Source organism: Odocoileus virginianus, unplaced genomic scaffold (genome assembly GCF_023699985.2).
Source record: "Odocoileus virginianus isolate 20LAN1187 ecotype Illinois unplaced genomic scaffold, Ovbor_1.2 Unplaced_Contig_15, whole genome shotgun sequence".
NCBI classification, from domain to species: domain Eukaryota; kingdom Metazoa; phylum Chordata; class Mammalia; order Artiodactyla; family Cervidae; genus Odocoileus; species Odocoileus virginianus.
In genome coordinates, this window is record NW_027224332.1 from 1,107,333 (window position 1) to 1,122,876 (window position 15,544).

Sequence of the window (15,544 nt, forward strand, 5' to 3'; positions counted from 1 at the left end):
CCATCCATCTTGTAATCATCTGTGTATTTATTAAGTATTTGGTACACTAGCATAAAGTGGTGGGGAGGAGGGGGAGAGGGCAGTCATATCTGTGTTTGCTTATCATTGTGGCATGTGGGGTCTGACAATGTGGCCTCTAAACTGAAGGGCAGATTGCATGTCAGTGGGAATGTTCAACTTGAACCTGGACTAAATTCAGGTAGTAAAAGGGAAGCAGTTTGCTTTCTGACACAGACCAAAAAGGGCAAGAGATTGAAGTAAAGGGAACTCGAGTGGGATTTGGTAACTGTCTGATTGGGGCCACAGTGTATTAGTTTCTGTGGAAGGGAAAGGAGAACTCTGTGTGTGTGTGTGTGTGTGTGTGTGTGTGTGTGTGAGCACATTCTCGATGCACAGCATGGAGACAGGAAGAGATTTTCCCAGAGTGGCCAACAAGAGTGCAGTCTCTGCACTAGAAAGCCTCCTCCATCTTTACCCTCCTGAGTTCTCTCAGTGGCAAAATGCATCTTGCCAGCACAGAGGTTCCGGACTTTCACATCATCTTTATGGCATTCACTGGCCAAAAGAAAAACCCAACAGTTTTGTTTATTAAGCAGCTGGGTCCAAGTGACTTAATAAGACTTTATGTCCTAACAACTTAGTAGCTGTCTGGGAAAATAATAAACATGAATTAAAAAATAAAAGTTTTCTTTTCTTTCTCAAATAATGACTTCCTAACAGAATGGGTGACCCTATTGAGTTCTATAAAGCTGGGAATCAGATGGAAGGCTGCCACTCTCATCTCCTGCTCCACATTGATCTGAATCTATCTGCTTTCCATCACAGTAATCCCTAAAGACCCAGATTTGTCAATGAGTTTGATGTTGAAACTGAACAACCCAGAGCTAGTAGTCCATGTGGAGTTCGGTGAATGTTGAGTAGTACTGTGTTTCCAGGACTCCCCAAGCACACATGGGCAGTGGTTAAGAACACAAGCTTGAAAACTTGCTTGCTGGAACCAGAATCCTGACTCTGCTACTTACTGTGTGACCTTGGGCAAATTATTTTAGCTTTATTCCAAATGGCAGAATAAAAGTACCATCTTATAGGTTTGGGGGGAATCAAGTGAAGTTCCCACCTGTAATGCACTTAGCACAGTAGATGTTCACGGGACACTGGGTCAGGCTCTGCTCAACACTCTGTGTGGACTTACAGGCTGACCACACATCCCTGTTTGCTGGGACAGTCTCGGGTCATGAGATTATTATTAGAACCCTCTTCCAATATGAAATTGCTCTGATTTGGAAGATTAAGTATGTGGCAGCACACTGTTACATTTTTTAACTCATTTAGTGCTCCTACGGGTTGCAGGCACTGGTATTTGAATCTAAGCAATCTGGTTGTCTGGTTCCAGGGCCCCTGCTCTTAACCACTAGAGCAGTGCTTCTTAACTGGGGCGAGGGCGGGAGGTAGGTTTTATGTGCGTGCAAGCACATGGCCACAGAGACATTTGGTAACGTCTGGAGACATTTTTTGCTTGTCACCCTAGGGGGTTGTTGTGGCATCCAGTGGGTAGGGGAGAGGCCAGGGCTGCTGCCAAACATCCTGCAGGGCACAGGACAGCCCTGCAGCAAAGACTTGTCTAGCCCCAAGGACCGACGGCGCTGAGGCTGAGAAACCCTGGGCCAGAGGCTGCGTCCTCTTGAGGCCTCGGCACACTCTACTGCTTACTGTTGGCTTCCGTTGTGAAGTCCCACCTTGCAGCAAAAGCCAGAATTGTGATTCTTTTCCTGGTAGGAGCTTCATCATGAACTCTAACCCCTTTCACCAGCCCACTGGTGAGGCTCAACTTCGTGCTGTGGCCTCAGGTGTCCACAGCTGCAAAACCCCCTTGTTCTGGGGGGCCAGGTACAGAGTCCCCCCGGCACACTGACAGCACCTATTCCTCATAGACAAGATGGTAGGAAACCACAGAGAGGTGAGCCCTGGTTGTGACAGCTGTATTCACTGCTCAGGGTCACTGTTAGCATCGTGTTTCTTTCCTTCTTCCTCTCTTAGATAAAATGGTAGGAATGGAGATGAGGATCCACCAAATATAAATATGGGTGGTCTAGTTTCTGAAATAAATGGAAGGTCAAATTGAGGGGTGACTCCTGTGCCTATTTATATTTTTAACCAAACAAGAGGTGGGGACTTTTTGTGTGTGGGGGTTTTCTTAATTTTCCTCTGGAAAAACTTTATAAGGTTTGCATGAAAATGCTTTCTGGCTGCAGTTTCCTCCCCAAACTTCTCCGTAGCCAGTCTGTGTATCATCTCTTTATCTATAGACCTATGTCTATCAGGTTTGAAACATAAGTTCTTGCAAAGTCCAGAATATCTCCTTGCACAATTAGGATCTATTCTGGAGCAGAAGGCAAAGGGCACTTATTCCTGTGTAGAGATTTAAGGTTTACCTCCTGCCTCTGATCCTCCCATCTTACCAAGGTGTTTAGACTGCAGGTCCCATTGCCCTGAGCATTCACAGCTGAGTAACCACCCCAGCTAGGCTGGTAGGGTGCAGGGAAGGCCACCTCATGCTACTTCTTCAAGGAGGCCCATGAGTTGCCAAGCAGCCAGGGCATCGAGTGGCCTTTGGGTACATGCAAAGTGGAGGACATGACAGCCACACCATTCCAAGTAAATATTAAGAGTTTTCACGTGCCTCGGGCCTGTAATCACCCCTGTCCATGTCATACCTATTAGCCAAAACAGAGAAGCCCAAGTAGAATGTGGAAGATGAAAAGCTAAGTCCAAGTGAGACAAGTGATCAGCACCTGGTCATGAAGTATTTGCATACTAAAGGCCCAGGGCAGGCATCTGTCAACCAGACCTGGTGGCCCAACCACAACAAATGCATGCCATGCTGTAGCAAAATTAGAAAAGTGAGCAGACACTAGGAAGAGGCAAGGTGGATACAGCCATGGCTCGGAGCTCAGGGAGGAGGGCTGGCTGGGTTTCCGCCACCATATACACCCCTCGGGGTGCCCTCGGCAGGGAACAGCCTGGTGGTTGCAGGCTTGTGCTGGAAGCGCTCGTCTCCCTGACTCTCCCACTTGGTGGTGGTCTCTGCTTCGGCCCTCAGAGCTGCCCCCCCACACCTATCACACTGGGGGCGCTGACTGGACGGGAGTGTGTCCCATCAAGCCCACCAGTTGCCTGGGGGCTGTGATCGAGCTCACCGTTGCAGGAATCTCGCCTGAGCAGAGGAAGAGAGGAGAGTAGGGGCCAGCCTTGTAGCAACTGTGAGGACTGAGACGGATAACGAGGGGCTGGCGCCGGCCTGACCTCTGTTGTTGGAAACCTAGTGTGACGACACTTGGTTTCCTGAGGCAAACGAAGAGGGTGAGGCCAGTCATGAGGAAGCCACTGCTTCCTGAGGGCGTCTTAGGAGCCAACAACTCCAGGAGGGGTCAGCCTCACCTCTGAGGTAACTTTGAGGAGAAAGGACAGTGAGGAGCAGGGGGCGGAGCTGGGGGTCGGGGGAGGACCGGGGACAATAATAATAATAGAAGCAGTAACGATATTAAGAGCAATCAACACATATGTACACATGGGGACTACCATGACCCAGGCACTGTTTTAAGCACTTATTTGTATTAAGCCATTTAATCTTCATAACAATCCTGTGAGGTAGTGTGGTGTTTATAAAATATGGCTGCAAATTTTTTGACACTCCTCCCTTCAAAAAGTGGAACCTAGTTCTTCTCCCCTTGCATGTGAGTTGGACTAACTTTCTGCCTAATGAATGGATGTAGCAGAAGTAATACTATTTCACCAGTGAGGTCATTAAAAGCATATGACCTCTGTCTTGCTCTCTCTCTGGCATCACTTGCTCTGGGGGAAAAGCAACCACCATGTTGTTAGGACACTCAAGCAGCCCACTGAGGGATAAAGTGCAGCCCACATCCAGCACCACCGTGTCAGCCAGGTGAGAGAGTCACTCTGGAAACAGCGCTTCCAGCCCCAGCTGAGCCTTCAGGTCACTGTGGCCCTGGCCCATATCTGACCAAACCTCTAGAGAAGCCTTATGGCGGAGTCACCCAGATAAGCTGCTACTGAATCCATGAACCACAGAAACTGAGAGATAATACATGTTCATTGTTGTTCGAAGCCACTAACTTTGGGAAAAAATTGTTTCATATTATGGCAAAGATAAGGCATGCAAGTGGGAACTTTTAAAAGCCCATTTTACAGATGTGGAAACAGAAGCCTAGAGAAGTAATGGAATTTGCTCATAAGTTTGCTCATAAGCAAATTTGCTCATAATTTGCTCAATAAGGTCCTCATAAGTGCGGTCTGAAACCAGCCCGTCTGGCTCCAGATTCCATGTTCTGCACCCTGCGGTGAACCTGCCAAGACTTGAAACCACTAGAAAACAGAAGCTTGCCCAGGAGGCGGGGCCCAGTGGCCTCAGTAGTGGTTCCTTCATTGACTGCTCCTGGTCCTGCCCATTTTATCAGCTGGCTATAGTCCTCCTGTCTGAACTGGGAGGTACCAGGAGCCTTTTCAATACATTTCTTTCCTGCTTGAATTGGCCAGAATTAATTCCTAGTGCTGTCGCCAAGACGGCTAACCTCGGAGGATCTGCCCTCCCCAAACCTTGTTGTTTAAAGGTGGTCTTTATTTTAATGGCAACCAGATTGCCTCTAAGATAGGACCTTAAACTCACAAAAGGAATTTGGTGATCACCCGGCTCCATTCTTCCAAGGAAAAGCCACAACTACAAATTTTTGTACTCAGAAACAAAAGCAATTCAGATAAGGTCCATTTCTACGTAAGTGGCAGCTTTTCTCTGGGGCCCCCTCTCCCTGAGGAGCCACACTGGCCGGTCTAGGAAGAAAACTGCTCCACTTAACACACACTGGTGGTTCCATCCTTACCACATGCCAGGCACCAGACCAGGCTCTAGAAATGTGAAGATGAGGGGTGGATGATACCATCACCATCCCAAAAGAGCCTTCTGCAATCCAAGATGTGGCTTTATTGAAATTCTGTGTATCCCGAGGAGACTGTTGGCCAAGGTCTGACACAGTATATTGCAAGATTCCTCTTGCATCACTTTAAAAAAACAAAAACAAAAAACTTCTTTATTCCTTCTATGTTTCTGATTATAAAACAGTAAGATCTGGAAAATATAAGAAATAATTCAGAGAAAATAAACATAAACAAATATAAGAAATAACTCAGAGATAACCCTGTGAAATTTTGCTGTGTAGATTTCCAGTGTTTTTTCTATGCATCTGAGGCTGACTGTAGGCATACAGTACTTTACAAATTGGGGGTCAGGGTACATCCATGAATTTGTAATATGCATTTTAAAAATTTCCTGGAACATTATTTTCCTGCTTTATACTTCAGTTCCTCCAATGCACATGGCTGCCCCATGACACACCTCTTCCTGCCTAGAGCTTGGCTGCAGGTGGGGGACACACCCAACCACACATACCCTCCAGCAATGGCTCTCAGATATCCATCCTTGCTTCCCTTTCCACTGGTCTAAAGTGAAACAAGAAAAATATAGGCCATGTAGTTTTTCATCAGGGGTTTCCCTAGTAGCTCAATGATAAAGAATTCACCTGCCAATGCAGAAGACTCAGGTTTGATCCCTGGGTTGGGAAAATCCCCTGGAGAAAGAAATGGCAACCTGCTCCAGTATTCTTGCCTGGGAAATCCCATAGACAGAGGAGCCTAGCAGGCTATAGTCCATAGGGTTGCAAAAGAGCCAGACACGACTTAGCAACTAAACAAGTTTTTCTCAAAGCTAAATATGTCCACTTTTAATTGTAAAATTATGTTCTGCTCACTTTAATGCTAAGCTTCTTTTTCTTTTAGGACAAAGCACCTTTAGAAGAAACAATCCTATGTAAAAAGGTTGACCTATGTAAAAATCCTATGAGGACTTCCCTGATGGTCCAGCGGTTAAGAATCCTCCTGCCAATACAGGGGACACGACGGGCTCGAGCCCTGGTTGGGAAAGATTCCACATGCCTCAGGACAACTAAGTCTGTGCACCAGAACTACGGAGCCCACACTCCAGAGGCCGACAGGGCCCCAGGACGAGAGAAGCCACTGCAACATGAAGCCTGCACACAGCAACTAGAGTAGCCCCCACTCGCCACAACCAGAGAAAGCTTGCACACAGCAGTGAAGACCCAGCACAGTCAAAATACATAAATAAATACATTTTTTAAATGGACTAAATATTTAAAATCACTTACTTCTTCCTTTGGAGAAAAAAGAAAAACAAAAACAAAAACCTATGAGACTTGTTAAGATTTATAATAGAAAATATTATCCTGACCTCTGAGGTCCCAAACACCAGGAACTTCTGCTCCAGGCCTCCAGGAAAACTCAGTCCAGGCTCAGCAGTCCAGACCATGACAATAATAAGGATGCATGAATTTATCCAAGAAAAGACCTCCGCATTAAAGACCCTCTCGTATTCATGCTCTGATCTCCTCCTAAGGACAATTATCCAGGGCAGGTAGTGTAGTCTCTCATTTTTCACATGAGGCAGTGCCAGGGCCCAGCAGGGCAAGGGGAGAGGGTCCAGCTTCTATGGTTGGTTAGGCCCAATGGAGCAGACCCAGGTTCCTGACTGCCATCCCAGTGACCTTGGACGGGCTCTTAGACGGGCTCTTCTTGGAGCCATGGAGTTTTGAGGCAACACCAGGTCCCACTCAGAGTAGAGATAGGCAGTTGCAGTATCGAACTTGATGGAATCTTCTAGAATTCCTCTCCAGGAACCATGAAGTTACAACCCACTTAAGTGGCCAGAAACCCAGGCCTGGGGGTTTCTGCCACTCCTGGGGAGGTGCAGACTCTGGGGAATCTAGGCACAAGCAGCCGAAAGCCCAGTAATGAAGGTTGTCAGGAAATGTCTGGTCATACGGCTGGCGGCCTCCCAGGCTGGATGCTGGTTCTGAGGCTGATGGGTAGCCTTTCAGGAAGGGCTCCAGGGGGTAATGAAAGGGGCTCCCCAGAGCCTAGGGAGCTGGTTTATGGGGCACACTATAATGGATATATCCCTTGGACTGCAAGGAGATCCAACCAGTCCATCCTGAAGGAGATCAGTCCTGGGTGTTCATTGGAAGGACTGATGCTGAAGCTGAAACTCCAATACTTTGGCCACCTCATGAGAAGAGCTGACTCATTGGAAAAGACCCTGATGCTGGGAGGGATTGGGGGCAGGAGGAGAAGGGGACGACAGAGGATGAGATGGCTGGATGGCATCACCGACTCGATGGGCATGAGTTTGAGTAAACTCCGGGAGTTTGTGATGGACAGGGAGGCCTGGCGTGCTGTGATTCATGGGGTCGCAAAGAGTCGGACACGACTGAGCAACTGAACTGATAACGGACAGAGTGCTGGACCCACCCAGGAGCCCAGTTCAGGAGCTGCCTGCCCTCAGGCACAGCCATCACCTTCCACAGACTCAGCTTCTTGTCTCACAAATGAAAATATTAAACAAAACAAGTTCTAGAAACCTAGCTGCCAGCGAGGGTCTGGTGGCAGAGCTGGGGAATACTTTTAAAACTGCTCCACACTGCCCCCTCATGGCATCTGACTATGGTCCCTCAAAGCTCAGGTGTCCATCCATCCATCAATCCATCTTTTCTTCTTTCCATTCAAAAATACTAACAGGCACTCTGCCAGTCGTTGAGGATGCCATAGCAAATTATATACAGTCCCTGTCTTAAGTCTGTGGGGAATTTACAAAACATAGATAAATATGGGACCGACCCCTGGGTGAATGTCATGGAGACAGATGGGGCTAGTAGCCGGCACTCCCAAGAGACTCAAGCAGTATGCATGCACACAGGAGCTGATTGGTCATTCAACAGACAAGCACTGAGGACAGAAATGAACTGGGGTGGAGGGTGAGGCAACTACATAAATGTCACTGAAGGGGGAAGGTAGACATGGAAGAGTCGAGGAACATGCGAATCAGTCCCCACCCAGCATTTCACCTCCCTTTGTCCAGAACTGTGGGTTCCTAACAGACTCGGTCACCTGGAGTGTGGAGCAGGGACTGATCTGGGGTGTTGATCTTAGTTTGGTTTCTGGGCTTTTCTAAAGGAGAAACTCACTAGAGCAGTTCCTCAGCTCTCTCCCCCGGAACAGGGTTCCATCTGGGATAAGATCCAATGCTTAAAATAATGACTTCCATCTTTGCAGCTTAGTTTTGGTAGCTGAATTCATCTCTGAGGCTGCTTTAATGGACCCTTGCTTCTGCAGAGGGAAACCAGAACTGAGTCCTGAGGAGAGAGGATATGACAAATCATAGCCCAGTGATGATACAGGAGATGCATTAGGAGAAAGTGCTGTCCCTAGGGGCCTGGTGTGTCTCTGAGGAGCATATCAGCTCTTCATTTCAGAGAGTGGGGGGAATAGAGAGCCCTGGGTCCACATCTGAGGTGGGGAGTGGGGGGCAATAATGACCTGAAGGAACAGAACCACAAGGAGAAGTGGGGATCAGACAGTACTTGGAGCTGTGGTCTGAATTCAGTCAAATGAGGAGACTGGGCTTCTGCTGTGGTCAGGGGCTTGAATGATGGTTCTTTGGATTTTTAAGGATGAAGACACTGTGGAAAAGAGACCATGAGACAGATCTTATGTCTATTTCACACATGTATATGCATGTGCACATATACACACACAGTACGGAAATGCTGTTGGGGGATATATACCTACCTGATGGCTGCCCTTTTGAACCCCATCCTGTAATTGGAAAATTTCCCGCATTGTGGGTCCTGCCTCCCCAAGGTCAGAGGCTGATACCAGCTTTCTCAGCTCCCTTGCAGCAAGACTGTATCCTAGGTTGAGCCCAATCAGACACCCCATGACTGACTTGACCTCTAGGACAGGACATGTGGAAGCTGGGGCTGCAGAGAATTCATTCTGAAGTGAGGGTTTAGGGCACTATGGTGGGGGTTCCAACACCCAGTGACCAGCACCAACAGTGGGAGCTGAGCATGACATCTGTCCAGACTGGGAAGTCTCCAAAACCAATTCTCTGGACCCACTTCAGAGATCTTGCGAGCTACATTAACACCTGTTCTGTTTAATCCAGCAGAGTAGGTTTGTATGTGAATTTTGCTCCTCCTGTACTAAGGTTTATTTCTTAATCTCAGAGCTCTCTGACCTGGCTTCATCAGAGTCCCAGCTCTCTGGGAGAATGCTCAGCCTTACCTGAGCATTGGCTGAGTGCAGGCCCCAAGTCCTTCCTTTCTACAGCCACGGCAGGAACAGGGCTGTAAGGCCTTGCCAACTTTCTCCTAGTTTACTTTCCCTCTCTCCAAGTTGTGTTGCAAAATCAGCCAGTTCTGTCCTGCCAACCATGTCACCTCCACTTTTTCTTCCTCTCTTGAAACTTCTGCTATTTCTAACAATTGCCAACAGAGAGTTTCCCCAGGGCCTGGTGTCACCTGGCATTGAAGGGGACCCTGAGGGAGTAAGGGTGTGTGAGAGTGCATGAGGAGGGAAGTGGGGGTGGGGCCTGCTACCAGAGAACTAAGAAAGAGCAGCTCCTGGTTGAAGTTGCTGACACAGTGCGTTCTCTTTTCTCACAACTTAGGAATCTATTCTCTATACTTTTATGCATGGAGCAGTCTCTTTCCTTCTTTTGGGGATGGTAGTGAGGAGCTGAGATTTCTGAATTCAGTCTTTTCTAAATTGTTAAAAAATCATAGTTTTAAAAAAAATAATAAAAATAAAAAAAAATCATAGCTTTTACTGACAAGCACTTGATATGATTGACTCATGTAAATCTCAGAAAATCCCTTGTGGGAGGTGAGCAGCACTTTACTATTTGTGTCCCCATCTTATAGCTAAGAAAACTGAGACCAGGACTTCCCCGGTGGCCCAGGGGTTGAGACGCCTGCCAGTGCAGGGGACACAGGTTTGATCCCTGCTCCAGAAAGATCCCACATGCCATGGAACAGCTAAGCCCATGTACTGCAGCTACTGCAACAAGAAAAGGCACTGCAATGAGAAACTCATGAATCACAACTAGAGAAAGCCCACACACAGCAAAGACCACCCAACACAGCCAAAAATAAATAAATACATTAAAAATTTTTTTTTAAAGAAAAGAGAACTGAGACCAGAGAATATACTGTCAGGAGTCTTGGTTGGAAATTCAACTCAAAATTAAACAAAGAGAAGAAGGAGGAAGAGGAGGCCAAATGTGGGGTGGGAAAGAGAAGGGAAAAGCCATTTTCTGATTCAGGTAAGCAGAAAGGCCAGTACATGGATCCAGCTTTAGGCACACAGGATCCAGGGACCCAAACAACTTATCTGGGTGTCTGTCAGCCTCCTGACTCTCTTCTCTGAACTGGCTCTGTTTCAGGCAGCTCATCCACTCGTGGGAGCACAGAAGTCACAGTGGCTCTTGCCTACTTCCTGCAAACTCAGAAAAATCTTTTCTGAAAATACCTGCTGATTAAGTGCCTCTTTAATTAAAGGCTCCTTTAATTAAAGTTCTTAAAAACTATACATCAAACTACCCTAAATTTTTTTACCTCCTGCCTCATTCATTATCACTCTGACACCTCCTCTGGACATGGAAATGCCCATTCTTGGAGATATAGTTTTGGTTAAAATGCCAAAGCCAGACTTAAGATATTCTAAGTGGATTTCCAAAAGTGAGTTTCCTTAAAGAAATGTTTTATACACATTGATGTCACTGATCAAATATTTACTTGTTTTATGGTCACATTCCTGAAGTTTGCTATATGGTCTCTTTTTGCACCCATGTTTATTTAAAGGGTGAATCATACTTCTTGTTCCTCAATGACTCTATTAAAAATTCTAAAGAGCCAGGTATTTCTTAAAGACAGTCATATGACTGAAATCACTGTTTCAAATGGACCCTCATTCAATTGCTCTAAAAACGTCTGTTGAGCACCTGCTTTGTGCCAGACCCTGCCTAGGCACCAGAGATGAAAAGTGAAGACAATCTTTGGGTCTTAAGAAGCTTATAGTCTATTGGGCGGTGGCATGGATGAAGGGAGAGAGTGACAGGCAAAGGGAAAATTATTATAATATTGAGAGGAAAAGACTGTGGAAGAGGGTGATGTAGGAATCATGGAAGCTCAGAGAACATTTCCTACCTTATCTTTAACCAGGGTTGCTGGCCTGGTGAGGGCATGAGATGGTGGGTGAGAGGGAGTGACAGGCTGCCACCCAGGTGCCATTCCCCAGCCACTTCTTCTCCAAAATCTAGGGGTGGCCAATAAGACAAGAGGAAAGGGGGCAGAGCACAACCTTTAAAAAAAATGACACAGCCATTAAACTGGTTAAAACCGATCATGCCCAAGATGGAAGAAGACGTGGCTTCCAACAACCCTTAAGCCTCATTATACGCATATTGTAATACACTGACATCTGCTAATAACAGTACCACAGGTGCCATGACAGGTCCCAGGCCAACCAGAAAAGGCCAAAAAGTGGGCAGTGGCCCAATTCTGGGAAATTCCTGCCCCTTCTCCAAGATAACTGGAATAACCTTCCCACTCATTAGCCTATGAAATTAAGCAGCGCATAAAAACTAACCACCCCAAGTACCCACCACCCTCCAGCCCCCACCCCCTATTCTCACCTCCCCAGGTGGCCTGCACTCCATGATGGGTGTTCCCCCGGGGCCCCTCTTCCCTCCTGAGAGGGCCGCATTCTGCCTGTGGAACGTTTATCTCCGTCAGCCTGCTTTCCCATTACTCTGGCTCACTTGTGAATTCTGTCCTCTGCCAAACCAAGGACTCTCACTTGGCACCTGTCCCAGAAACTCACCCAAGACCCGAGACATGGCCGTCCTCTCCAGCCACATTTTCCTGTAACCTCTTTACAGAGGATATTAACAAGGCTACTTCTTACCTATCACCTTGCCTCACTGAATTCCTTCCCATGTGGAGACATAAAGAACCTGAGCTTCAGTAAGTCCTGAAACTAGTTGCATAGTTTCGATTGGAAGGCTGCGGGTTCAAGTCCCGTTGGAGGTGTGCAGTTTCACCACATTTGTGTGTGTGCGCAGTCACTCAGTCGTGTTCAACTCTTTGCGACCCCATGGACTGTAGCCCTGCCAGGCTCCTCTGTCCATGGGATTCTCCAGGTAAGAATACTGGAGCAGGTTGCCATTTCCTTCTCCATAGGATCTTCCCCACTCAGGGATCGAACTTGCAATTCCTGCATCTCCTGCATTGGCAGGTGTATTCTTCACCACTGAACCACCTGGGAGGCCCACAAGGGGCACACAGTTCTAACCTGTTCTTCACATCTGCTTTGCTGGACCATTCTTGGCAGACACCTTGCAGGAGGAGGGGCAGTGGAACCAAGATCTGACCAATAGGAATGTGAGCAGAGTGTGTCACTTCCGGTCTGGCACAGTTATGAGATGGTGTGGTAGCTTTCATCACTCTTACCCCGCTTCTTTGACATGGGAGGCCTCGTGTTCCAGGTACTGTAACTATAAAACGAAGGAGGGTCCCCGGCCCTCCTAAATTGTGAGATGAGCAAGAAAGAAACCTGTACTGTTAAGCCACTGAGATTTCACGGCTTCCTTGGTACCGGATCCTAGCCTGGCTCATCCTGATACATTGAAATCCAGTTCTAGTCAGTGAGATCCAAGGGAAGTGTACTGTCCATGGCTATTTCCACTTGCAACACATTTCTTTTCATTGCTGAAAAGGAGAGAAACATATGAGGAGCGCTCATTCATTGCCCTGGCCAGCTGTCGGTTTCTCAGTTTTGCAGGGAAAAAAAAAAAAGTCTCATTAGATTGTGATGCTGGTAATTGCAATATCCATTATGTGAGCATGAGTAGGGAAGAGAGGGTACACAGAGCCTTCAGGTTGTGAAATTGCTGGTCTAAACTAGGATTGTTTGATTCCAGACTTCTTTTTTAACGAACAATAAGTGCCCTGATGGTGTCAGGCTTTTCTGTTATTTGTATCTGAATGCACCTGCCCTCATACTTGTTACAAAGAGAATGAGAAGTGTGGTTATAATGGATGAATAAAATGAACAGTTGTTTGTGGGGGTAGGTAATGTCACTGTCATCTCTTGTCTTCATCCTCATTCACAATATAATCATTGCTGAAAGATAAAAATAGTCCTGGACAGTATTTCCTTGCCTGTGATGTGCTTTCACGTGTATTTTCTGGCTCATATGTGATATACAAGTGGCAGCATAATGTAGGAGATAACAGTTCTGTCTCTATAGGCACACAAACTTGGGTTCAGATACTAGCTCTGTCAATCTCTTTGATGTGTGACCTTGGACAACCGACAAAATCCCTAAACCATGGTTTCCTCATCTATATGATGGAACAGTTCTGGAAACTCACAGGTAGTGTCACTGCGAGGAGAAAATGACACGACACAGGAAGTTCATAAGCATATTGTGTGGGACACTAAAAATGCTTAATATACAGGATTCCCTAAAATAGGTTGTATTTTGATTTGTATGATAGCCTAGAAAGATGGATGGGGCACACACAAACATTCTCATTTTACAGTGGAGGAAGCTGAGTCTTAGAGTTGAAATGAAATGAAACCTTGCTCAAGTTCAGAAACAGATTTTCATCCCAAGTCCAGTGATTCCCATTTCAGGGCTCTTGCCATAGTAACATGTTTCCTTGAAACTGCCAAATATGCTGTCGTGTCTGACTCTTTGTGGCCCCATGGACTATAGCATGCCAAGCTCCTCAGTCCATGGAATTTTTCCAGAAATGGAACGAGTTGCCATTTCGCACTCCAGGGGATCTTCCTGACCCAAGGACTGAACCTGTCTCTTGCGTCTCCTACACTGACAGGTGGATTATTTACCACTAGCGCCTCCTGGAAATTGCAAAGAAGCAATACAAAATAAAATTTAAATTCTGAGCTGCTTCCTTTTTGATCTCCGATAAACAGAATCATTTTCTTTAGAAGAGAGTTATTACTGTAGTTATTACTGTATTATGTGCAAATGTGAGAGACTTTTAAGTTTGTACTGGAAATAACATACTCAAAAAGTTTTTTCTTTTTTAAAAAAATTTATTTCTCTTTGGCTGTGCCGGGCCTTCATTCATGCATGGGCTTTTTAGTTGCAGTGAGTGGGAGCTACTATTTGTTGTGGTGTGCAGCCTTCTCCTTGTAGTGACTTCTTGTTTCAGGACACAGGCTCTAGGGCACTCAGGCTTCAATAATTGTGGCATAGGGCCTTAGTTGCCACACAGCATGTGGGATTGAACCTGCGTCTCCTGCATTGGCAGTTGGATTCTTTACCACTGAGCCACCAGGGAAGCCCTCAAGTTTTTTTGTTAATCCTCTCGTCTCAGTTCCACCCACCACCATCTATCTCCACTTTATAAAGATTGAGTGAAAATTACTGTAGTTATTACTGTATTATGTGCAAATGTGAGAGACTTTTAAGTTTGTACTGGAAATAACATACTCAAAAAGTTTTTTCTTTTTTAAAAAAATTTATTTCTCTTTGGCTGTGCCGGGCCTTCATTCATGCATGGGCTTTTTAGTTACAGTGAGTGGGAGCTACTATTTGTTGTGGTGTGCAGCCTTCTCCTTGTGGTGACTTCTTGTTTCAGGACACAGGCTCTAGGGCACTCAGGCTTCAATAATTGTGGCATAGGGCCTTAGTTGCCACACAGCATGTGGGATTGAACCTGCGTCTCCTGCATTGGCAGTTGGATTCTTTACCACTGAGCCACCAGGGAAGCCCTCAAGGTTTTTTGTTAATCCTCTCATCTCAGTTCCACCCACCACCATCTATCTCCACTTTATAAAGATTGAGTGAAAATACACATCTTCCTAATCTATGCAAGGTGGCATAAGTACCATTCTACAAAATCTGTAAATCACACAGCAAAGCTGACTTTTTTCTTTCTCCTTCATTAAAACCTTTATTTATTATCTCCTCTGATATTTAACATTCAAAACAGTTTACTTTCTGTATGTTTGTCACAACATGTCTTTCAACATCAAGTTAATAAGATACAAAGGAACACCTTTCACCTTATCACAATCTGGATCTATACCTCTGCCTTTTGTCATCAGAAAGTGACCACTCTAACACAGGCCATGTTTTCCTTTAAGCAATGTTGAATGATTCACTCTCAACATAAGTCTAGGAATAAACACTGTTAAAACTTGAATATTATGTTTCCTTGAACCTGGCTTAGTCATCGCTGCTTTCATAAAGCCTCTCCTCTCTCACCTGTGGGTGATCTCTAACGAGGCACTGACCTCACTTGTGCTATCATTCATTGGTCACTCTTGATGTCCACCTGTCTTGGCTCTTCTAAGGTGGTTCCTGCTGTACCCTCTCTCCACCTCTAGTGCCTGGCACCACACCTTGTCCATTGCAGATGGGTTAAATATTTGCTGAACCAAGTGAGGAAACCTGTGCTTGGTATATCCCCTAAAAGAGGTGAGACTCCTTCAAGGGCTTCCCCGGTATCTCAGTGGTAAAGAACCTGCCTGCCAATGCAGGAGACGCAGGTTGGATCCCTGGGTTGGGAAGATGCCCTGG